The 24,763-nt window shown below is 36.8% G+C and overlaps 1 long non-coding RNA gene and 1 pseudogene across 2 annotated transcripts; both read right to left on the reverse strand.

Moving 5' to 3' along the window:
- Positions 1-1,029: 1,029 nt before the first annotated feature.
- Positions 1,030-9,319, reverse strand: LOC112005460 (cytochrome P450 704C1-like; annotated as a pseudogene).
- A 10,430-nt stretch (positions 9,320-19,749) lies between these two features.
- Positions 19,750-23,846, reverse strand: LOC136068901 (uncharacterized). 2 transcript variants are annotated; one of them, XR_010630207.1, is made up of 3 exons: positions 23,670-23,846; positions 23,170-23,253; positions 19,750-19,989 (listed from the first exon to the last, which is right to left on the reverse strand). It is a non-coding gene; the product is annotated as an uncharacterized LOC136068901 (long non-coding RNA). The 2 variants fall into 2 exon arrangements; XR_010630208.1 differs by having other exon boundaries at positions 19,750-19,994.
- Positions 23,847-24,763: the final 917 nt, after the last annotated feature.

Here is a 24,763-nt window from a genome sequence, read left to right on the forward strand (position 1 = left end):
GAGATCTGGCCTAATCTCGAAGAGATCTCGAAATCACTGGCAGATCTCTTCGAGATTAGGTCGGATCTCGAAGAGATCCAGCGAGATCTTACTGTAAAATTGCCGGATCTCTTCGAGATTAGGCCGGATCTTGAAGAGATCTCGGCAGATCTCAACGAAATCAGGCCAGAACTCGAAGAGATCTGGCGATTTTCAGTGCTAAATCGGCGGGGAACCATTTTTCATTGCGTTTTCCGGTCGGGTCGGTTGAAATCGGTTTTTCATGCTCAAACCCGTCAACCGACCCGCCGGTCTCGGGTTTTATGGGCGGAGACCCGCTGCCGATCGTCGCCGGAGTCGGGTCGGACGGTTTTCGGGCCGGGTCGGCCGGGTTTGGCGGGTTGGGCGGGTTCCGGGTTTGCTTGGACACCCCTACTCTTCTCCTCAAGTAAGCCCAAGCTCTCCCTAAGTTTGGTTGAGTTCCCAGTTAGGGTGAGTTTTTACTAATTCTTAGAAAATTGTTGATTTTTGTATTTATTGTGCACTCAAGTTTTGGGCATACATTTGAGAAGACATTGTAATTGGTTTTATAATAGTGAATATTTGGTTGGAGTTGGTCCCTTAGTTTTTCCTTTCAAGAAGAAATGGTTTCTAGGCAAATATTGGTGTTTTTGTGTGTGATTAGTTATCTTCTTATTGGTTTGAGATATTGGCCTGGGAATTATAGCTAGAATATTTAAAAAAAATTATAAAAAAATTTGTTGATTTAAAATATATATTGCATATGTGGCCTAACAAAATTTTCACTTTCTAACGAGTTGACCTTTAAATGAAAGCGCTTAGACAAAAGAGTAGTTATAGAGAATCAGAGGTTGCTAGTTTGGTGAAAGAGTTCAAACTGAATAATCAGTTTGTATGCATAACTTGGTGATTATGAAAGCCCGTATTATTATCCAATTTAGGGATAATGTATGTTGGTTTTTTGCCTACATGAAGACTTATACAGTGAAAACCAACTGAGCATTTGATTCCTTTGTAACTAATACTAAGTTAACTTCCATGTCTCTAGAAGACGCGAACATGGAGGCCTCTATCAATGTGAAGATTAAGCATTGTCCTGTAATCAATAGCTTTCTTATCATCACTTAATTTGAACACGTAACAGCCTAACAGGACTGTGGAGAAGATCTTCATCTATCGATAAGCAAATTCCTTTCCTAGACATATTCTCGGGCTACCCTGTTAACTAGCACCATGAGAGACTTAGTGTAGTACCACTAGTCATTCTTTTTAATATTGAATTGAATTTGAATTGAAGGTCACACTCTAGGCATGTTATGTTGCTATACTTGCGCTCTGATGTGCTTTATGTTACTTCAAAGTAAGTCAAACATTGGCCAGAAGAGCTAGTAGTGAGCTTGCGCTTGAAGCATGATTCATGAGTTTGAAATTTTACAGAAAAAACATCTACTAACCTGGAATGCAGTAAACTTGAAAGGGCTTTCTTGCCGGAATAAACCATCCTCATCAAGCCACCTCTTTGGTTTGAATTCTCCTGCATCATTACCGCAAATGAATCTCATCCTGCCCATTGCATACAGTTGGTAAGCCACCATATCTCCTTTCCTCAAGCTAAAAACCATCAGGCAGAGTAACATCAGAAAAGCAAATCTTTGCATCCTGTGTCCAAAGCAAAGTAGATTAATAATTTTAATATATTGATGTAAAATATGAGATATTAGGGATTGAGGGTTAACAAAGAGAAATTTTTTGCTTAATCACTGACCATCCATGCTGGAGTTGCTCGGCATATGGCAAGACAAGTGGGCTTCTAAGATCGTGGGTTAGTTTTTTATGGTCCATTATTAGTACATCATGGGAGGTTTTACTTTTGTTTTCATTGAAGCAAAAACCTTTGAGTTTGCTATTGAGGAAGGGGGGGTCGTTTTTCCTTTTACATAATCATGAGAGAAGTAGGAGTTCTTTTCGTTTTGTCTGTATGGGTAAGGAGTGCACTAAAAGAATTCTGGTTCACGTTGAAGAGTTGTTATCTAAGCCAAATCAGGGTTAGTTTGCGAGAACAGTTAGGGAAGGTAATAACGTGCTTATTCTCCAATGCCCATGGCTCTTTTCTGCTGGTCTCTGAGTTAGATAAAGGCCACTAGAGGGGTTCCATCGTTATATTGGAAGGAAAATTGCGGAGTGGTTGGAGAAGTTTTGGAGCTCAGTTGAGGAAGACAATCTCTCGCAATTTCAGAACAATGGTGTGAAGCATAGGAGTGCCACCTTTAGACCGGTGAGGATGATGGAGAAAGTCCAGCAGATCCCTGAAGGTTTTGGAAACAAAGGAAAGGAGGCTGCGCTGGATTTTCAAAATTTGAAATCATGTTTTTCTTGGGGAGGGATTTCCGGGACTAACAAGCATTAGGTTGGGGCGGAAGTCACGTTGATTATTAATGAAGTTGAGAATCCTAGCGTTTATACAACTCTATCCCTGGATGTTTCTTTGCATTTGAACATGGGAATGATGGGAAGTGGGTTGTTATATCCTCTGAGATTAAGGAGGTGGGCCCGGTTGCTGTCAAGCCCATTGAAGAGATTAAGACACACAGTTTTAAAACTGTGCTTTTAAATGGAAGTGGGCCACAGCCACTTGCTGCTTGGAAGACCAAAGTCCAATCTTTTAAAGCTTTGGGTTACAAGGCTGGGTCTAATTCCAAACCTATTTCGGTTGAAATTCAAACAAGTGATTTGGTCTCTTCCGATACAGTGACACGAGTGCCTGAAGTTGTGTCTTTGAATGCGATCTCCTCCTTCGCTTGCAACTTCGCGGTGCAGTCGTGTGTGGCTCCTTCTCAGCCAAGTATCTCGGGTTGTCATGAGCCAGGAATGGGGCCTTCGCCTCTTGTTGGTGAGTATGCTTCTGAAGCTTATTCTTCTCGCTTGATGTCGTATCAAGTGCTGCATGGGTCTGGGTCTTTGGAGTCTCTTCCTTCCTTTGCTTTTGGCATTGATTATGGGCTTCCTCTCTCACGGGAGCTTCCTGTTCAGCCGCCACCATCCACTCTTGGGGTGGGTTCTAGTAATTCGATAAGGGACACGGTTAGATTGGGGTCAAAAGAGGGGAATTCCGAGAGTTCAGATCCTGGGTCAGAACCAATGGTCACCAAAGCGCCTCACAATATTGGTCTTAGAATCAGTGACTTTGTTGGGGATTTGAGTAAAACTTAGGGCAATTCTAAGGATTGGATGCTTGAACTTTGGGATCGGAGGAAAATCGTTATTCTGCTATCCGCATATCACTCCCCTAATTCTGTGTCGAATCAGCCTACTCCGAAGGGTGAACTTAATCCAGGTGTGGCTTCTCTTATTAATGAGGGACATATTGTTAGTTGGGATTCTGAGTTTGAAGGTGTTGGGGGCTTTGTTGTCTCTGATTTTGGGTCAGAGGGTGAGGAGTGGGACTCTGTTAAGGGGTTATTGGATTGGAATCATTTAGGAGATCCACTTGAAGTGGCACCGTTGGCGATGGTTAATTCTGTGGGCAAGGAGCTTCCTATAGCTGAGAAGATTGGGGGTAAGGTTGATGTTGATAGAACCAAGTTGTCACTTTGGGTAACTAATAGAATTAAAGCTTTCCAGAAATCTGTTGGGACCTCGCTGGAGGGTTTCGAAGAACAAATTATAGGTTTGCTATTAGCTTTAGAAGAGCGAAGAAAACAACGGATGATTGATGTAGACTCTAAGAGGAAGTTGGGTAAGGCTGGACTTAAAGGGCATCGTGAGTTGAAGAGTTTATTAAGCTCGTGGGGTGAGGAAAAGGAACCAAAAAGGAGCAGGAGTGATAGTAGGGATCGGGCTGTTGTTGTTCATCAATGAATTTGAGAATTGTTTCTTGGAATGTGAGAGGGTTGAATGAGCAAGACAAGCGGCTTCGAGTTAGAAATTTAATCCGAAAGTGGAAAGTGGATATTGTCTGTCTACAAGAAACAAAGATGGAGCTTATTAATAGAGGTGCCATTTGTAGCTTGTAGGGGGGTCAACATGTGGATTGGCTCTATTTAGGCTCGGTTGGTGCTTCTGGTGGGGTTTTGTTGATGTGGGACAACAGGGTTGTGGATAAGGTGGAGGAAGCGGTGGGTCGTTTCTCTGTCTCTTGTAAATTCAAAAATGTAGCGGATCATTTTGTTTGGACTTTCACTGGTGTTTATGGACCCAGTAGTGATAGAGATAGGAGGTTCTTATGGGATGAGTTATCTCGCTTGCGTAGTTGGTGGGATGTGCCTTGGTGTGTGGGTGGTGATTTTAATGTGGCGTGTTTTCCTTCTGAACGGTCTGGTTTTGCAAGTTTCACTTCAGCTATGCTTCGATTTTCAGATTTTATTTCTAAGCAAAGTCTTGTTGATCTGCCTTTGGTTGGGGGGCAATTTCACTTGGTCTAACTCTAGAGAGGTTGTTGCTAGTTCTAGATTAGACAGGTTTCTTTTGTCCGCAGATTGGGAGGAGAATTTTCCATATGTTTGTCAACGCCGTGCTCCTAGGTTGATGTCGAATCATTTTCCTATACTTCTTGAGGGTGGAAATTTACATAGAGGCAAAAAACCTTTTAGGTTTGAGAACATGTGTTTAAAGGATGAGGGCTTTTTGGGAAGGGTAAGTTCTTGGTGGGAGTCCTATCACTTCCAAGGAACTCCTAGTTTTTCTTTGGTTAACAAGTTGAAGATGCTGAAATTGGATTTGAAGAGATGGAAAGTGGGGGAGTTTGGTAATATAGGTCTTAGGGTGCAAAACTTGTGGAAGGATTTTAATGTGTTGGAAGTTATTGAGGAAGTTCATGCTCTTACTAAGGAGGAAAGGAGGGAAAAGGATCGTATTCATGGAGAGTTAGAAAAGTCTATTTTGTTGGAAGAGATTTACTGGAGACAGAAATCTAGGGCTCTTTTTCTTAAAGAGGGAGATAGGAACACAAAATTCTTTCATTGCATTGCAAATTCTCATAGAAGATGCAACACTATCGATAGACTTATGGTGGATGGAGAGTTATGTTCGGATTAGGGATTAATTGAGGGGTGTATTACTCAGTTCTATAGGCAACTTTATACGAAGAATGTGGTACATCGACCTCTTTTGGATGAGGTTGTTTTTTCTAGTATTTCTGAGGAAAATGCCACTTGGTTGGACAAACCTTTAGATGAGGAAGAAGTTTCTGGAATGGTCCATGAGTTCAAAGGTGATAAAGCGCCAGGTCCGGATGGTTTTACAATGGCATTTTTTCAGTCTTGTTAGGGCACGGTGAAAAATGATACTATGAATGTGTTTCATGTATTTCATGAGCATGCTGTGTTTGAAAAGATCCTTAATGCTTGCTTCTGAGTGTTTAGACAGTCGATTAAAGGCGGGGATTCTGGGGATGTTGTGCAAGCTAGACATTGAAAAAGCGTATGACCATGTAAATTGGGAGTTTCTCATGTTTTTGTTACAACAGTGTGGGTTTTCTGAAAAGTAGAGAAGGTGGATCAGGTGTTGTATTTCAACTATCAAATTCTCCATTTTGATCAATGGCTATCCTTCTAACTTTTTTGGGAGTTCTAGAGGACTTCGGCAAGGTGATCCTTTATCCCCATTTCTCTTTGATATTGTCATGGAGGCCTTGAGTCGAATGTTGGTTGCGGCTACTGCAGCTGGTCAATTTTCGGGTTTCATAGTTGGGAATAAAGCTAGTTCCTTGATTTCGGTGTCTCATTTATTGTTCGTAGATGATACTCTTGTTTTCTGTGGCGCCGACAGCACTCATATTACAGCTCTGCGTGGGCTTCTCCCTAGATTCAAGGAGATGTTAGGGTTGAGAATTAATTTAGGTAAGTCTGAATTGGTTCCAGTTACGGATGTTGTCTAATCTTCATGAGTTAGTGGAGATTTTGGGCTGTAGGGAGTTTGCTCTTCCATTGAAATATTTAGGTCTCCCGTTGGATGCTTCATATAAAGATAAGACTATTTGGAATCCTATCTTGGAGAAGATGGAGCATAGGTTAGCTGGTTGGAAGAGGTTGTATTTATCCAAGGGGGGTAAAGTTACCCTTATTAAGAGTACGCTCTCTAGCTTACCTACGTATTTCCTTTCTCTTCTCCCTATTCCTGTTAAGGTGGCTAAGAGGATGGAGAAATTACAAAGAGATTTTCTTTGGACTGGTATTGGGGATGAGCATAAAATTCATTTAGTTAATTGGTATAAGGTTTGTAGGCCAGTGAAGAATGAAGGGTTAGGCATCTGGTACTTGAGAAGGTTTAATTCTGCCTTGTTATCCAAATGGTTGTGGTGTTATGGTTGAGAGAATGATGCCCTTTGGAGAAGGGTTATCGAGGCGAAGTATGGGAATGAGTGGGGTGGTTGGCGCACAAAATTTGTGTCGGGGGCTTATGGTGTGTGTTTGTGGAAGTGCGTTAGAAGTGGCTAGTTGATTTTTTCCGAGTGCCTTCGGTATGAGGTGGGTGATGGTACTCATGTGAAGTTTTGGGATGATGTGTGGTGTAGGGATCGTCCTCTTAAGAAGGAGTTTCCAGATTTATATAATATTAGTAGGACAAGGGAGGTGTCGGTCTTTGAGGTTATGTGCTACGCAAATGGGATAGTTTCTTGGGACATTCAGTTTCGTTGCTTAGTGAACGATCAAGAGTCACTTTCTTTGGATTCGTTTTTGGTTTTGATCTATTCCATAAAGGTCCGAGGTGTTGGTACTGACAAACTTTGTTCGAAGCCTGACTGCAGCCGTGGTTTCAAGGTGAGTGGGTATTATCATTTTCTATCCCCATCTACGGTCATTCCCTTCCCTTGGAAAATGGTGTGGCAATCGAAGGTTCCTCCTCGGGTTGCTTTTTTCTCTTGGACTGCGGCTTTAGGCAAGATTTTAACTATTGATAATCTACGGAAGAGACACTTTGTTGTTCTTGAGTGGTGCTTTATGTGCAAAGGGTGTGGGGAATCTGTAGATCATCTCCTCCTTCACTGTCCTTTTGCTTTTGAGATGTGGAGTATGATCTTCCGCTTGTTTGGTATTTGTTGGGTGATGCCACAAAGGGTAGCGGATTTGTTTGATTGTTGGTCTTGCAACTTCAGGCGACATCGTAATATAGTTATTTGGAGGATTGTGCTGCACTGTTTGATGTGGTGTATTTGGCGGGAACGGAATTCGAGAAGTTTTGAGGATCGTGAACGGTCCATTCATGAGTTTAAGTCTTTTTTATTTTCTTCTCTTCTCGAATGGTGTTTGGTTTTACCTTCTCTTTCTTGTATCTCCCTTTCTGGGTTGCTTGATCTTTGTACTTTGTTTTCTTGATGTTTTTTCCTCTTTCGTACATTTCCTATGTGCGGGGTTGTGTTCTTTCAATAAACTTTTAAGTTACTTATAAAAAAAAAAGGGGGAAGATAATGTAAAAGGCACAGACCATAGTTAATATTATAGTTAGATGATTAAATTTACTATTTCCTAACAACTTAAACTCTTGGAATAATTGATAATTTATTATGGTATCAAAGTAGGTGATCCAAAGTTTGAACCTTGTCTCCACTTTGCCATCCATTTAAAAATTTTTAAAATTTAAATAATTATGTTACATTATTCAGGAATTGTTATGCATAGCTTGGTATTTCATTCCACTATTTGGATGACAAAAATTTTCAGTTTAGAAGAACTTTGTCTATCCTTTCTGTTAAACTAACCAACATGGGTTTCCAAGGAGGAAATTCGTCACATGCTGATGCATATGGTCAATTTTTTCCTTACCACTGGAAGTGGGGGGTAAAGTCTGATAGTTTCAGTTATAGCTGCATGGAGATACTGCATCTTTCCTAGAGTTTCCTCATTCATGCTGGCTGCAAACTCAGCAAAATTATCTATTTCACTCATTTTGGTTGCTTCTTTCACTTCCTGTGCAACCTTATCTTGCAAGCTAGGATGCCTGCAGAGCATGTAAATGAGCCAGGAAAGAGTTGTTGCTGTTGTGTCTTTGCCAACAGATATGAAGTTAAGAATAATATCTCTCAAATATTTTGTACTGGTCTCGCTCACTTGCAGAAACCTTGACAAAATGTCTTCTTTCTTCATCTGCACAGATAAATAAATTGACAAACTAAGATCAAGGCTTTACCCTCAACTTATATTGAGGTATGGTGTAATTCACTTACAGCTGAATCGTTTTCTGAATCATGCATACGCTGAACCTTAATATGGATTAGCTTATATACAAAACTGTCAACTACTTCGATATTTTTCTTTAGTGCTGCTTCTGATCCAATATTCAGAAACCTCTTCATTTGCCAAAAGATATCAACATATCGCCAAAAGATCAGTGCACTAGAATCATCAAAAGCTTTGCCAAAATTTTTGCATTCTTCACTTGAAGCACACATGCTATCTAGCTCTACTCCAAATGCAACTTTAAAAATTGAATCTAGAGTTGACTTCATAAAGAGATCCTGCAGTCATTATATGGTTGGAACTCAGATGGGATCATTGGATTCATATGCAAATCTTGAGTGTAGCATTCTCACCTGAATATCCATTATCTGGTTGGAGTTAGCAACCTCATGGCTCATACAATATATGAGCAAGTTTTGCCACATTCTTTTGGAAGATTATGCTGCTGTAGTTCCTTAAATCTTTGTGGAGAACTCATAACTTGATACCTTCCTCTGTTGGCGCCACTTATCGCCATCAACTGTGAAAATTCCATCACCTAACAAATCCTTCAGAATGCTGTTATGGTAATAACCTTGCACAAAGTTTCAGAAAATGTTTAATATTATATACCTTCCTTTATCATCTACTGGAGATGCCATAATCTTTTAGGGAATAGGTTGAACTAGCCAGCTTCAACCAGCTCAGGATACCAATGCCAACGTTAGTAATTGATAAACCAGCTATCAAATATGTAATGTGATAAGCGGCATTGTCTTTCTATATCTGTTCGTAGATAAATACACCTTCCATCTTACAATAATTTTATTTCTGTCAGCATGTCATGCATTTTGAGAATCAAGTTATACCTTGCCATAATTGTTGAAATTTGTTTCATGTATACACTCAACATTTGCTGGGTCAGTCGTATAGATCTCATTCCTAAAAGGGCTGAGCAGCCAGTAGGTCTTATACTTCCCAGCAAGATCAGTCAAATAGTGCTGCAACCTATTGAAATTCAGAAGCTGGTTAAATATGGTGCCACCAAGAGGATGATACTTCTTCCCATGCTTTTGCTGCAATTTCCTGGAGAAAATAAAGATTAAGAGAAGAGGTAGGATTATAGCTAAGACTATAGACATGGGGTCGGAAAGAAAATCCATGCACACTATTGGATAACAAATAAGGGTTGTTCATGAGTTTTATAGAACATGATGTCGCGGAAGCCTGAAGAGAAGCACACACGATGCTCTCTTGATAAAACAGAAACTAAACTGTTAGTTCCTGGATATTAAACCTCGAATCCACGAGGAGTTCCTTGAGTCCACAAGGTGATAGGTCTGGAATTCACCAGAGAATACAAAAGACACAAGTCTGAATTTTTATTGATAATAAACTATGAAAAACGTTTACAGACTTAAGGGCCTATTTAAGAGCTCCTTAAAACTTGACAAACAAGAAAATATAATTTAAAATAACTCCTAATTGATACTTAACCATAACAGGAACCAAATTTGACCTAAAAAGCACTAAATGCACCTAAAAACAAGGAAATAAATCACCTAAACCTAAAACAACGTTTTTTACATAAAAATACCAAAAAATAATAAATTACAATAATTAAATAGTAAATTGTGTCCTACATCAGACCCCTCCACTTGAAATAAACTCGTCCTCGAGGTCATCTTTGAAATCTGGAATCTCCCATGCAAGAGAACAAATACGTTGAATACTTCATCTTCTTTGTCTTCTTGCCAAACTTGAAAGTCATTGATTGGGCAACTTGAACTTCTTCTCCCTTGATCTTCATGTAATTGACAATATTCACCAAATAAAAGTCAATGATCAAATCAAATCTTTCCACCCCAATAAAATCAATAAATTGAGTTTGAATGTTGCAATCATTTAACTTGATTTCATTGAGATCGTTGACAACTTCCTCTATAATTTCTTCTTTAATGGTCTCTACTATCTCAACCTCAAGATCTTTCTCTATAATGGGGTCTTCATTAATCTCCTCTACAATCTTGATTTCAGATTCTTCTTTGACTTCTCCATATTCTTCAAGAACAATATTTGCTTCAACATGTAAGTCTTCCTTTAATGGTGGAATATTTGGCTCTTCAAAATAATTCAAGTATGAACTTCTTGGCCAATAATAATCTTGTATTGTATACGACAAGATTTCTTCAAAATTCAAAGGATAAAATTTGATAGCAAGCATCTTTTTCATCCTTGGCCACGATCGAATTTGTCTTTACCTTGTCGAATTCTATCGGATTGTACTCGTTCCACCAACATAAGGCATACTTACTAAGTTTATACAAAGCAAGTCCAACTTTTCTCTCATAACAAAAATTCTCATAGTCAAATAAATCCTCTAGATCAAGTAACCAATCAAGAAATCTTCTTTTAAAAAATAACCATTAAAACTTGCAATTTCTTATAAGGTCTATATGAAATTTGCTTACCAATAGGTTGCCCGTGAGTTATGTCTCCGCTGCAGTTATCCCTATTGTTTCCATTCTTCAACGGCGCCATCTTAGCATAGATATTTGTGAGTGCTTGTTGTACGTCACATAATACTCGCTAAGTTATTCGTCGTTGTTGTGGTGGTGGTTACCGTCTCGCCAGTTAGCAATCAGACCAGGGTAAGTCAAGGCTCTGATACCAACTGATGTCGCAAAAGCTTGAAGAGAAGCACACACGATGCTCTCTTGATGAAACAGAAACTAAACTGTTAGTTCCTGGATAGCAAACCTCGAATCCACGAGGAATTCCTTGAGTCCACAAAGTGATAGGTCTGGAATCCACCAGAGAATACAAAAGACACAAGTCTGAATTTTTATTGATAATAAACTATGAAAAACGTTTACAGACTTAAGGGCCTATTTAAGAGCTCCTTAAAACTTGACAAACAAGAAAATATAATTTAAAATAACTCCTAATTGATACCTAACCATAACAGGAACCAAATTTGACCTAAAAAGCACTAAATGCACCTAAAAACAAGGAAATAAATCACCTAAACCTAAAACAACGTTTTTTACATAAAAATACCAAAAAATAATAAATTACAATAATTAAATAGTAAATTGTGTCCTACATCAGAACAATTGGTGTCAGTGCTTACATTGGACTACCCCGGTTGGAGAGATTCGATGGCAGGATGGGAGAAAAAAAATCCAAAAATGCTGTTGGCATACCGATTTGATTCCAAAATGACTACTTTCTTCTGTCTTCAAAGAGGACAGAAGAATGTACATAACACGCCAATTAAGTCAGTGGTATGATTCACTCTATGCACTTTTTCATATGTTTAAATCATCCTCTTCCTGAAAGACAAGTTTTCCTCCGAATTGGGTTAGAAGAATCTCATTGAGAGCATTACATGATAGTTCATAAGACATATATATTAAATCACATAATACAATAGCTCATTTAAATAAGTCACATGACTATTAAGTAGCTCATGAGCCTCATGTGACCACAAGCACATATGAATATTTCTTTTAGTTACCAAAAAGTGTGCTGGAGGAACTTTTCCCAAATTGGCTTGGAGGAAAAATCTGACCCTTGCTGAACTAGAATCAAACCATGACATGGGGTCAGAAAGGAAATCCATGCAAACTATATGGGATAACAAAGAAAGGGTTGTTCATTGGTTCTATTGAGGAAACTGGTGTCAGTGCTTGCATTGGACTTCCCTGGCTGTAGAGATTCGCAGGCAGATTGGGTAAAAAAATGCCAAAAGTGTTGCTGGTTTATGGATTTGGATTCCAATATGGCTACTATTTTCTGTCTTTATAAAATCTGGAGCACTCTCAGAATTTTATTTATTCAGAAAATTGAATTGATACAAGCAACTAATGTCCATCCAGTAAAGCTATTCTATATATACATATATACACGTCAAAGACTAAAATCCATAAAATCAGTAAATCAGTTACTAACTATGCTAACAATACAATAGTGTTTTCATTATATACATCACAGCCTAATTGTTACAAGCCACGTGTATCATAGTCTCCAAAGCTATGTATGAAGACTTCATGAAAAGGTATTGTCTCAATGGTTTCTAGCACATCCCACTGATGCTCTGTATCTGATGCTTCTGCTGCACGTTTGCTCCACAATTGCTTATTGTTGTGGCTGTCCTTGTCTGCTAGAGATAATGCTATTGTGCTTGCACTTGCATCAGTATAGTTACCAGCTGTCTCTTTGCTTTGTTGGCTTGCTCCACCATTGGATTGCTGCCCTGCACTAGTCCCAGCAGATAATTCCTCAAGCCTTGAACAAATTGTATCAATTTTAACACCCCCCCTCAAGAGCAAGGCTCTTGCAGTTTGTGTTTCTGACACTGGTTCTGGAAATTCAACACTAGCAGCAAAGATATTAATCAAACCCAAATTCTTGATCAATCTTAGATAGTTGTCTACACCTAAAGCCTTGGTGAAAACATCAGCTAGCTGATTTTTAGAAGCCACATGAAAGGTTTTAATTGTTCCATCTAGAACCCTGTTTCTAACAATGTGGCAATCAGCTTCTATATGCTTTGATCTCTCATGGAATACCGGATTTGCAGCTATATGCAGTGCTGCCTGGTTGTCACAGTATAATAAAACTGGTTTATCATGCTTCACATGTAAATCTTTCAATAGAAACAACAACCATGTCACTTCACATGTTGTAGTTGCCATGGATCTATACTCTGCCTCGGCTGAAGATCTTGAAACCATTGACTGTTTCTTTGATCTCCATGATACTAATGAGTTCCCAAGGAATACACAATACCCTGTAAGAGACTTTCTGGTGTCTGGACATCCAGCCCAGTCAGCATCACAGTATGCTTTCAGTTGCAAGTCTGAATCACAAGAAAAAAATACCCCTTGGCCTGGAGTTCCTTTTATATACTGTAATATCCTATTAGCTGCCTGCATGTGAGGAACTCTAGGCTGAGCTAGAAATTGACTTAACCTATTTACAGCATAGGTAATGTCAGGCCTACTCAAAGTCAAATACATCAACTTCCCTATAAGCCTCCTATATTGACTTGAATCTTTTAGAAGCTCTCCATCACCCTTTGATAGCTTAAGTTGCTGCTCCATGGGTGACTTCAAAGGCTTACAACCCATCATTCCTGTTTCTTTTAGAATCTCAATGGCAAACTTCCTTTGATTCAAGCTAATTCCCTTATCACTCCTTGCAATCTCAAGTCCCAAGAAGTACTTGAGTGACCCTAAGTCTTTTATTCCAAACTTAGCATCCAAAACTGACTTTAAAAGTGCCACACAGTTTGGATCATTTCCTGTAATCACCATGTCATCCACATACACAAGCAATGCAGTAAACAAAGGACCTTTGGCAAACACAAACAATGAGTGGTCAGCTTGGGATTGAACAAAACCAAGCTGCTGAATGGTTGAAGACAGCTTAGTATACCATTGTCTAGAGGCCTGTTTTAACCCATAAAGTGACTTAACAAGCTTGCAAACAATAGGTGCAGTAGATGTAGATGCAAATGGAGAATTAAAATTTGAAGTTGAACACCCCCCCTTACTGTGAAAACCAGGAGGCAGTGACATGTATACTTCTTCAAGCAAATCACCATGCAAGAAAGCATTGTTAATGTCTAATTGATGAAGGGGCCAAGATTTAGCTGCTGCCAAAGCAAGAACCACCCTGACAGAAACAGTTTTAGCTACAGGGGAGAAGGTTTCAATAAAATCTAGACCTTCCCTTTGCGTATAACCCTTGGCAACTAGTCTTGCCTTATATCTATCAACAGTCCCATCTGACTTCAATTTAATTCTATATACCCATTTACAGCCAATAGGAGTTTTACCTGCAGGCAAAGTAGTGAGATCCCAAGTATGATTTTGTTCAAGAGCTTGGATTTCCTTATCCATAGCTTCTCTCCAAAGTGGATCTTTGACTGCTTGGAAGAAGCTTTGAGGCTCTTGAGGAGCAGAACTAACTGCCAAGACATAAGATTGATAGCTGGGAATAAGATGTGCATAGGTAAGACTATGACCAATATCATAAGGACCACCAGAAGCAGGAAAACAAGCTGAAGCACAAGAGTAATCCTGCAAGTAAGCTGGAGGTTTTGAAGTCCTAGCTGACTTTCTGATAGGTGCTGGTGGTACTTCTGGTGTTGATGCACATGTCTGATCTGGTAAGGCAGCTGAAGGAACTAAAGGAAACTGAGAAGGATGACAATCAGTAGTAGGTGCATCAGCAAGTAAGGTGTTAGAAGTTTCAATAGAATGATTAACAAAATTAGGGACAGAAGGTGAAACTAAAGAATCAGAACAATCAGAAGGAGAATCAGGTATAAAGATAGGAGTAACAAAAGAATCAGTACCTGTGCTGGAAGGAGTAGCACCTGGAAAGACAGAATCTGAAAGAAAAGGATCAACAAGAGCAGCATGTGTACCAGCAAAAGGAAAAATATTCTCATGGAAAATTACATCCCTAGAGATGAAAATTGACTTACTAGAAAGATCATAGACCTTATAACCTTTTACTCCAAAAGGATACCCCAAAAACACACATTTTTTGGCTCTTGGATCAAATTTAGATCTAGTATGAGAAAGAGTAGATGCATAACATAGGCAACCAAACACTCTTAAGTGATCATAGGTTGGCTCATGACCAAAAAGGACTTCATAAGGTGTTTTGTGAGATAATGGTGAACTAGGAATTCTGTTAATCAAGTAGGCTGCAGTTAAAACACTATGCCCCCATAGATATAAAGGTAATTTGGATTGAAACATGAGAGATCTTGCAACATTTAAGATGTGTTGATGCTTCCTCTCAACAATAGCATTTTGTTGAGGGGTTTCAACACAACTTAATTGATGCAAGATGCCCTTTTGTGCAAAGAAATCCTTCATGAAGAACTCAGTCCCATTATCAGTCCTCACAACCTTAATCTTTCTACCAAACTGAGTTTCAACTAGATTGTAAAACTGCTCTAAAACAGTTTGTGTTTGTGACTTGTGCTTCAACAAATAGACCCAAGTAGACCTAGAACAATCATCTACAATGGTTAGAAAGTACTTGCAATTGTCAATAGTAGCAACTGAAAAAGGACCCCACAAGTCACAATGCACCAAATCAAAACAATTTTCAGAAATATGAACACTTTTATTGAAAGGTAATCGTTTTTGTTTTGCTAGAGGACAAATGTCACAATGAAAATTATTTACAAAACCATGAAGAGGCACTTTATTAATCTTCATCAAAGCCAATTTAGCATTTGATAGATGCCCCAATCTGAGATGCCAAACATGTGGCTGAACAGAATTGACAGAAAACACGGCAGAAACTGAAGTAGAAATGGATTTGCTTTCTTCCAGCAGGTAAAGACCATTGTACTCTCTACCCAGACCAATTGTGCTCCAATGAGCAAGGTCCTGGATGAAGCAGAAAGTACCAAGAAAAATGAGGCAACATAGAACAGATTTGGCTAATTTGCTGACAGAGATGAGATTAAAGCTAAAAGCTGGAACACAAAGTACATCATATAGAATAAGAGTTTCAGAAATTTTGACAGTTCCTATATGGCTTACTAAGGCAGTCTCACCATTAGGTAAATTCACATGTGTGTTTAGAGTAGAAGTTATAGAAGTAAAGCAAGAAACTGAATGCACCATATGGTCAGTAGCACCTGTGTCTATGACCCAATCAATGGATGAAAACATATCTTTATTGACTAGTTTTGCAGAGAAAACTGAATGCTTCAAGTTGGAATTAAAAGACAAACCAGAAGCCATACCTGCCATAGTCTCAAGATAGGGATTAGATGTTGATGGATGTGAAATGGTGGCTGCCAAACCAGTACCAGCAGGAACACCAAATGAAGAAGCCACACCAGCAACTCCAGTCATCAAGCTTGGCACTCCATCACCACTACTTACAGTAGCTGCTTGATGCTTATCACCAAAATTAGTGCTAGTGTTGAGGAAAGCCAACAATTGCTCACATTGAGCCTTTGTGATTGGACATTGAACTGATCCAATTGAAGAATGCTCAATCATAGCTCCTTGATCATAAGACACTTGATTAGCATTAGATTTTCCCTTTGGTTTATAACCGGGTGGATATCCATGAAGCTTATAGCACTTATCAATGGTGTGCCCAAGCATATTGCAATGTGTACATAAAGGCCTTTCCTTTTTGTTGTTTCCCTTAGTCCAATTTGCATTCCCAAAACTATTGCCTTTTGAATTAACATACATAGCAACAGAATCTGGTTTTGCTACAAAAGATCCTCCATGTCCAATGTTCTTATGAGACTCCTCTTGAAGAACTAAGCCATAGACTTTGTTAATTGAAGGAAAAGGCTCATACATCAAAATCTGACTCCTTATAGTCTCAAAGTTCTCATTCAAACCCATCAAAAAACGCATTACATATGCTTTATCATGAGTAGCACTTAGGGTTTTCATTGCTCCACAACTACACTCTGGTAAAGGCTCAAGATTCAACAATTGATCCCATAATCTCTTAAATTTTGTGAAATACTCAGTCACAGACAACTGATTTTGAGTGATGTGAGAAATCTCCCTTTGAAGATTATAAATTTTGGGACCATTGCCTTGTGAAAACAAGTTTTTCAATTCTAACCACATATCTCTAGCAGTTTCACAGTAAATTATATTGCTAGATACATCAACATGCATTGAATTCATAAGCCAAGAAAGTACCATCGTATTACAGCTTTGCCAATCTTCATAGAGTGGAGATTCTGGATCAGGGATAGGGATTCTACCATTGATGAACCCTATCTTCTTCTTAGCAGTGAGAGCTAAGACCATAGCCCTTGACCAGGAGTGATAGTTTCGCATTCCAAGCAGTGGTTGTGTTACCAAAACGCTTCCTGGATTCTCACTAACACTAAGAAAGTATGGATTCTTAGGAATGGAATTATTATTGACCGGATCAGATTGGTTGTTAACTGGATCAGATTGGTTGCTTGAATCAGAGGACGCCATTGAAGAAGCTTCGTTTTGCTCTGATACCATATAAAATCTGGAGCACTCTCAGAATTTTATTTATTCAGAAAATTGAATTGATACAAGCAACTAATGTCCATCCAGTAAAGCTATTCTATATATACATATATACACGTCAAAGACTAAAATCCATAAAATCAGTAAATCAGTTACTAACTATGCTAACAATACAATAGTGTTTTCATTATATACATCACAGCCTAATTGTTACAAGCCACGTGTATCATAGTCTCCAAAGCTATGTATGAAGACTTCATGAAAAGGTATTGTCTCAATGGTTTCTAGCACATCCCACTGATGCTCTGTATCTGATGCTTCTGCTGCACGTTTGCTCCACAATTGCTTATTGTTGTGGCTGTCCTTGTCTGCTAGAGATAATGCTATTGTGCTTGCACTTGCATCAGTATAGTTACCAGCTGTCTCTTTGCTTTGTTGGCTTGCTCCACCATTGGATTGCTGCCCTGCACTAGTCCCAGCAGATAATTCCTCAAGCCTTGAACAAATTGTATCAATTTTAACAGTCTTCAAAGAGGACAGAAGAAATTCTTCAAAGAGGACGGAAGAAATTATATATGAGGCCAGATTAATGGAAATAAGAGTCAGTGGTATGATTCACTTTATGCACTTATATATGTTTAATCTGCCTTCTCTTAGTCTCACTGAAGCATAATCAAACAATGATCACGTATTCATGTTTAACCTTATGAAAGGTCCAAATAATGCTTAATGGGCCTCGTTCACTCCTCTCTTAGGGGAAAAAAAAAAGATTCTACGTGTTCCTCAGTTTCACTCCAATCTTCTAGCAATTATCAATAGTGATGTGTCATATGTGAAAGTGACGCTTTGAAAAGGTACACATCTCGGATTAGTAAGAAATTAAGAATCTAACTAATGTAATTATTCGGCAAAAGAAAAACTAATCTAATTAGAGAAAGGAGTAGATTTTCAAAAGGTTATTGTGGGTTCCTCAATGCCAAAACAAACCTCCTGCATCTTTCCTTTTTAACTTGTAAACTAGGTAAAAAGGGGACTTATTTCTCATAGTGATTCAGAGCAAAATTGAAATTTTAATATCAATTAATATTGCTGTTTTTAAAACAAATTTTGACAATACAACACCTTCAAATATTGCATCTTCAAGCCGCCATTTCATTTAAAACCATGAGTTGAAGAATTAATATTTCTGTTTTTAAAACAAATTTTGACAATACAACACCTTCAAAAATTGCATCTTCAAGCCGTCATTTCATTTAAAACCATGAGTTGAAGATAAATTTCATGCTTAGTTAGCAAGGGAAAAATATTCTCTTCCAATCATTTTGATGCGCTGATGTACACAATATTCACAATTGATGTGCTGATATACACATTTTAAGAGGCAAAAAGGAAATATCCATGTTAAAAACATGAAAGTGGATATGAGAGAATCATTATCCAATTTGCAATTGCCATGATGTATACAAAGTGAAATCACATGTTAAAGATGAGTTTTACTGTGATGTGAAATTGTATCAGGTAATTTTAGTGAAATATAAAACTACATCTTCAAGATTTTATTTCACTAGGAGAGAAATCTCCGCTTCAACGTCATTTCACTATAGATTTAAGGTGAGTATTAGAGTTTGGTTTAGTTTTTAGTTTTTGGGCATTTTGAAAAAATGGCAATTTATAATTGCTACTCAGAGCAAAAGTGCACTTATTCACGTTTACAACACTAAAAAGCATGATTTCAAAATTTCACCAAATGCCCTATGCTCACGTTTTCAAAGTTCAAACTGCCAACGTGATTTTGGTCCAAAAAACTCTAACCAAACAGGCACATAAACTAGAACCCTCCCCCCTTCCAAAATCAAAATATGAAGTAGAAGCACATAATAGCCTCCCGAATCTTAGATCTTGCCTAACCTTATCACTGTATAAAAGTAATAATAAAATATAAAAAACTTTGGGTGGCGTGGTAGAATTTCTTTTAAAAAGGAAAATCGATTGCATAGTGAAATCATAGGTTGAACAATTGATTTCACTGTGGGGGTGAAATTGTGGGTACACCCAATTTCACTAAATGGAGTAAAAATCATGCCTGCAATTTTATGCTACTAACTAGTCGCTAACCCGTGCGATGCACGGGGAAGCTCCTGAGTATATAATATGTACCACAATATATAATATTATATGATACATTAGGAAAAAAATACAATTTATTGAACAAAACTCCAAAAAAATCTATAATTAAATAGAAAATTAAATTATTTTAGCAATACAAAACTATTCACTCACTAAAAACCAATTTGAAAACCTTTTTCAAAACCCAAGTGCCTTTTGATAGAAAACACCATACAAACACATAAAGAAAATTTGAACAATGGTTTTAATGAATTTAATTAAGAAAATTTTATTTGTTGAAAGTTGATAGAAGTACAGTTGTAAGGGCATGTTTGGTAGACTGTAATAGGCGTTGTAATGTAATAGTTATTCCTATAGTTTAGTTATTCTTTAGTTTGGTAATGTTTTTATTACAATGAATAGTTATTCCTTATGAATAGCTATTCTTCAAAATAAAGAATAAACACGTGTATCATAGTCTCCAAAGCTATGTATGAAGACTTCATGAAAAGGTATTGTCTCAATGGTTTCTAGCACATCCCACTGATGCTCTGTATCTGATGCTTCTGCTGCACGTTTGCTCCACAATTGCTTATTGTTGTGGCTGTCCTTGTCTGCTAGAGATAATGCTATTGTGCTTGCACTTGCATCAGTATAGTTACCAGCTGTCTCTTTGCTTTGTTGGCTTGCTCCACCATTGGATTGCTGCCCTGCACTAGTCCCAGCAGATAATTCCTCAAGCCTTGAACAAATTGTATCAATTTTAACAGTCTTCAAAGAGGACAGAAGAAATTCTTCAAAGAGGACGGAAGAAATTATATATGAGGCCAGATTAATGGAAATAAGAGTCAGTGGTATGATTCACTTTATGCACTTATATATGTTTAATCTGCCTTCTCTTAGTCTCACTGAAGCATAATCAAACAATGATCACGTATTCATGTTTAACCTTATGAAAGGTCCAAATAATGCTTAATGGGCCTCGTTCACTCCTCTCTTAGGGGAAAAAAAAAAGATTCTACGTGTTCCTCAGTTTCACTCCAATCTTCTAGCAATTATCAATAGTGATGTGTCATATGTGAAAGTGACGCTTTGAAAAGGTACACATCTCGGATTAGTAAGAAATTAAGAATCTAACTAATGTAATTATTCGGCAAAAGAAAAACTAATCTAATTAGAGAAAGGAGTAGATTTTCAAAAGGTTATTGTGGGTTCCTCAATGCCAAAACAAACCTCCTGCATCTTTCCTTTTTAACTTGTAAACTAGGTAAAAAGGGGACTTATTTCTCATAGTGATTCAGAGCAAAATTGAAATTTTAATATCAATTAATATTGCTGTTTTTAAAACAAATTTTGACAATACAACACCTTCAAATATTGCATCTTCAAGCCGCCATTTCATTTAAAACCATGAGTTGAAGAATTAATATTTCTGTTTTTAAAACAAATTTTGACAATACAACACCTTCAAAAATTGCATCTTCAAGCCGTCATTTCATTTAAAACCATGAGTTGAAGATAAATTTCATGCTTAGTTAGCAAGGGAAAAATATTCTCTTCCAATCATTTTGATGCGCTGATGTACACAATATTCACAATTGATGTGCTGATATACACATTTTAAGAGGCAAAAAGGAAATATCCATGTTAAAAACATGAAAGTGGATATGAGAGAATCATTATCCAATTTGCAATTGCCATGATGTATACAAAGTGAAATCACATGTTAAAGATGAGTTTTACTGTGATGTGAAATTGTATCAGGTAATTTTAGTGAAATATAAAACTACATCTTCAAGATTTTATTTCACTAGGAGAGAAATCTCCGCTTCAACGTCATTTCACTATAGATTTAAGGTGAGTATTAGAGTTTGGTTTAGTTTTTAGTTTTTGGGCATTTTGAAAAAATGGCAATTTATAATTGCTACTCAGAGCAAAAGTGCACTTATTCACGTTTACAACACTAAAAAGCATGATTTCAAAATTTCACCAAATGCCCTATGCTCACGTTTTCAAAGTTCAAACTGCCAACGTGATTTTGGTCCAAAAAACTCTAACCAAACAGGCACATAAACTAGAACCCTCCCCCCTTCCAAAATCAAAATATGAAGTAGAAGCACATAATAGCCTCCCGAATCTTAGATCTTGCCTAACCTTATCACTGTATAAAAGTAATAATAAAATATAAAAAACTTTGGGTGGCGTGGTAGAATTTCTTTTAAAAAGGAAAATCGATTGCATAGTGAAATCATAGGTTGAACAATTGATTTCACTGTGGGGGTGAAATTGTGGGTACACCCAATTTCACTAAATGGAGTAAAAATCATGCCTGCAATTTTATGCTACTAACTAGTCGCTAACCCGTGCGATGCACGGGGAAGCTCCTGAGTATATAATATGTACCACAATATATAATATTATATGATACATTAGGAAAAAAATACAATTTATTGAACAAAACTCCAAAAAAATCTATAATTAAATAGAAAATTAAATTATTTTAGCAATACAAAACTATTCACTCACTAAAAACCAATTTGAAAACCTTTTTCAAAACCCAAGTGCCTTTTGATAGAAAACACCATACAAACATATAAAGAAAATTTGAACAATGGTTTTAATGAATTTAATTAAGAAAATTTTATTTGTTGAAAGTTTATAGAAGTACAGTTGTAAGTGAGAGTCTTAAAAATTGTTCAAAGTTGTACATAAGCAAATAACCAAATAAGCTAATGGTCATTAACTACTAATTATTAAATGTTTGTCAGTGACAATTTTTTTTGAAATCAAATAATTTGTAAACACCACATTTATGAAAGTAAAAAGACTAAGAATAATGTGCCAATGATGGAATGAGTAGCCACAGGTTTTTTATAAATTCAAATCAAAGATATTATAAAATTTTTTCTTTTTTTTGCTAAATAACATAGATGTTGCAATCTTTACCTTCAAAAAATATCAATTGCTATATAAGTTCCATCATCGATGACACGGGAATTTCTCTATGTTTATATCTTTTCACAAAGTTATTTCCCCACAACAGGCATATCTAGTAAATCAAAATGCAATATAGAAATAAAAAGTCATATCCAAGCTAAATAACCTAGAACAAATTTTAGGATAAAGCAATAAAGATTCCAGAAGTCATGCATATATTGATGCATTTAGAAAAGGCAAAAGTAAACTAAGTTCTGACCAAAAAGCATACAAAAACTCAATAGATTAAACAATCAATGTATAAGTTCTATTGTTTTTGTTATTCCACACATAATTAAAAAGAACAGGTTAATCAAGAGAATTTCAATGTGAGTCCAATAGCAATCATAGCTAGACCTTATTACTTGGAAGTTATTAGCTTTGCCAAGATGGATTGTTTATGGTAAACAATTGTAAGCTTCATTGGCAAAACTAATTCTTAGTTTCCATAACACTTAAAAAGGAAAATAAATAGATGTTACAATCAACAACCATAATGTCTTTATTTCATCGTTGCTCACTTGAGTTAATCACAATAATACACAATAAAGGCTTTAAACTGGTAGGTCATGGCTTGTAAAGAGAAGACTGGAACCTAATTTTTTGAAGAATATGCATGCATTGTATCAGCAAAACATAAGATATATATGATATCATCTTTTATCTCCACTGATCTGTATTTATATAATATATTCAAAACATAGATATCAGATGTTCAACTTGCATAACCAAATGGGATAGCAGTCAAAAAAGAAGCAGCATGTTCTGGTATTAAACAATCACAACAAAACAACAAAATAAAAGTATGGTTAAATATCAATAATTTGAATTATATTTAAGCTTTATGGTGGGCTAACGAACAAAAAGAAAAATAAAAGAAACCAAAGAGAATTCGCATACTAAATGGCACATACCCATACTTTGTGAAATCCAAAGGTGTAGTCCCCTCTATAATGACTCTATTTCGGTTTCGCAGACTCGCTTGCCATTCTACCAACCTATAAAAATAACTACCATACAAAAATTTAAAATGCAAATCCAATACTAAGTAATATTTAGTCAAGAAATCAAACTTTTTTCCTAAAACTCAGTTTTAATTCACAAGAACTGCAATAGAAGTTGCAATTTTTAGGGACCTTGAGATGTGCTTTATTGGCTATGAAATCATAGTAAGGAATTACATTAAAAAATTAATGAGTAAACGAACTAACAAACCTAGTCAATTTAAAAAATTCTTAGGTTTATAATAGACTTTTATAATCCAAATTTGCTTTTGAAACCAACAATACTCAAACTAAAAGCAATTCACACATTCATGAATTAGTAAAACTAAATAAAAGTTAAAACAATTCACAGATATCTGATGCCATTCATACTAAAATGGATTTAGTTGAAGAGAGAGAAAGAGAGTGACCATCTTGAAGGAGTTGGTGTTTTGAGCAATATCGTTGTTGAGGAAGAGAGTGGAGTGGAGACTGAGGACTTCAAAGTTCAGAAAGAACGGAAACTTCGACTTTGACTCTTTGTTTTCCTCGTCAACCGCTTACTCTCCCATATCCTTCACATGTGTGTAAGATGAATTAGAAAAACCTTTTCTGTCATTCAAAGAATCAGAAGGGTAAGAAGGCTAAAAGCAATTCTATCCATTCATTGTATCTATTGGTTTGGGTTTAAGATAGGTAAAATTAGATTACTAAATTATAGAATGGGAGAAGGGATCTTGCCTTTGGTTTTTGGGCTTGCTTTGACAATTTGCTTGATTCTAAGGATTTCTGCAAAATGAGCAAAACTTTTATGAAATTAAAGTCTCAAAATTATTATTGTAGGAAATAAAGTACAGTGGGAGGCAAAGAAAAGGAGAAGTACGTACAAAGATAGGGAGGAGAGAAGTGTTTGTGATTTTTTTTTGGAAAGAAGAATTGCTATGAAACCTATAAAAATTGAAACTATCCAGAGCCAAGAAAAATGTTGCGTTAGTTTGTGTTTTTTTTTTTTTTAGTCATGTGATATTATTTGTAGAATTTAGAAATCAAAACGTTTCACATCAACAACCAAACGAAAAGGCACCTTTTTATAGTTAATTCTTAAAAGGTGTATTTAAAAAGTATTGAATTAATGGTTAGTTGAAAACGTAAAATCCTGAAAAGTCACTATGTTTAGTGTTTTTAAATATTAAAGTGGCTGAAGTTTATATAGCCACTTGGCTGAAATTTGTGTGTGTGTTTATATAGAATTGTCATATCATATCCAATAAATGGAAGAAGTTACAACAAATAAAGGATGTGAGGAGGTTGTAACCTATTGGTGATTATCAGAATTTCATATAATAGTGGCATTTGAAGAGTCTTGGTTAATGGAGGGACACATGATAAATTTGAAGATAAGAGTAACATTCGAATTTAAGGAGATGCTCAATAAATGTCAACCGGTAAATCTAAAAATAAAAAATAAAATAAGAAAATAATGATGATGATGAAATTTGTGCGCGCGCGCATGTGTATATATATA

This window comes from Quercus suber, unplaced genomic scaffold, assembly GCF_002906115.3.
Source record: "Quercus suber isolate HL8 unplaced genomic scaffold, Cork oak 2.0 scaffold_141, whole genome shotgun sequence".
NCBI classification, from domain to species: Eukaryota; Viridiplantae; Streptophyta; class Magnoliopsida; order Fagales; family Fagaceae; genus Quercus; species Quercus suber.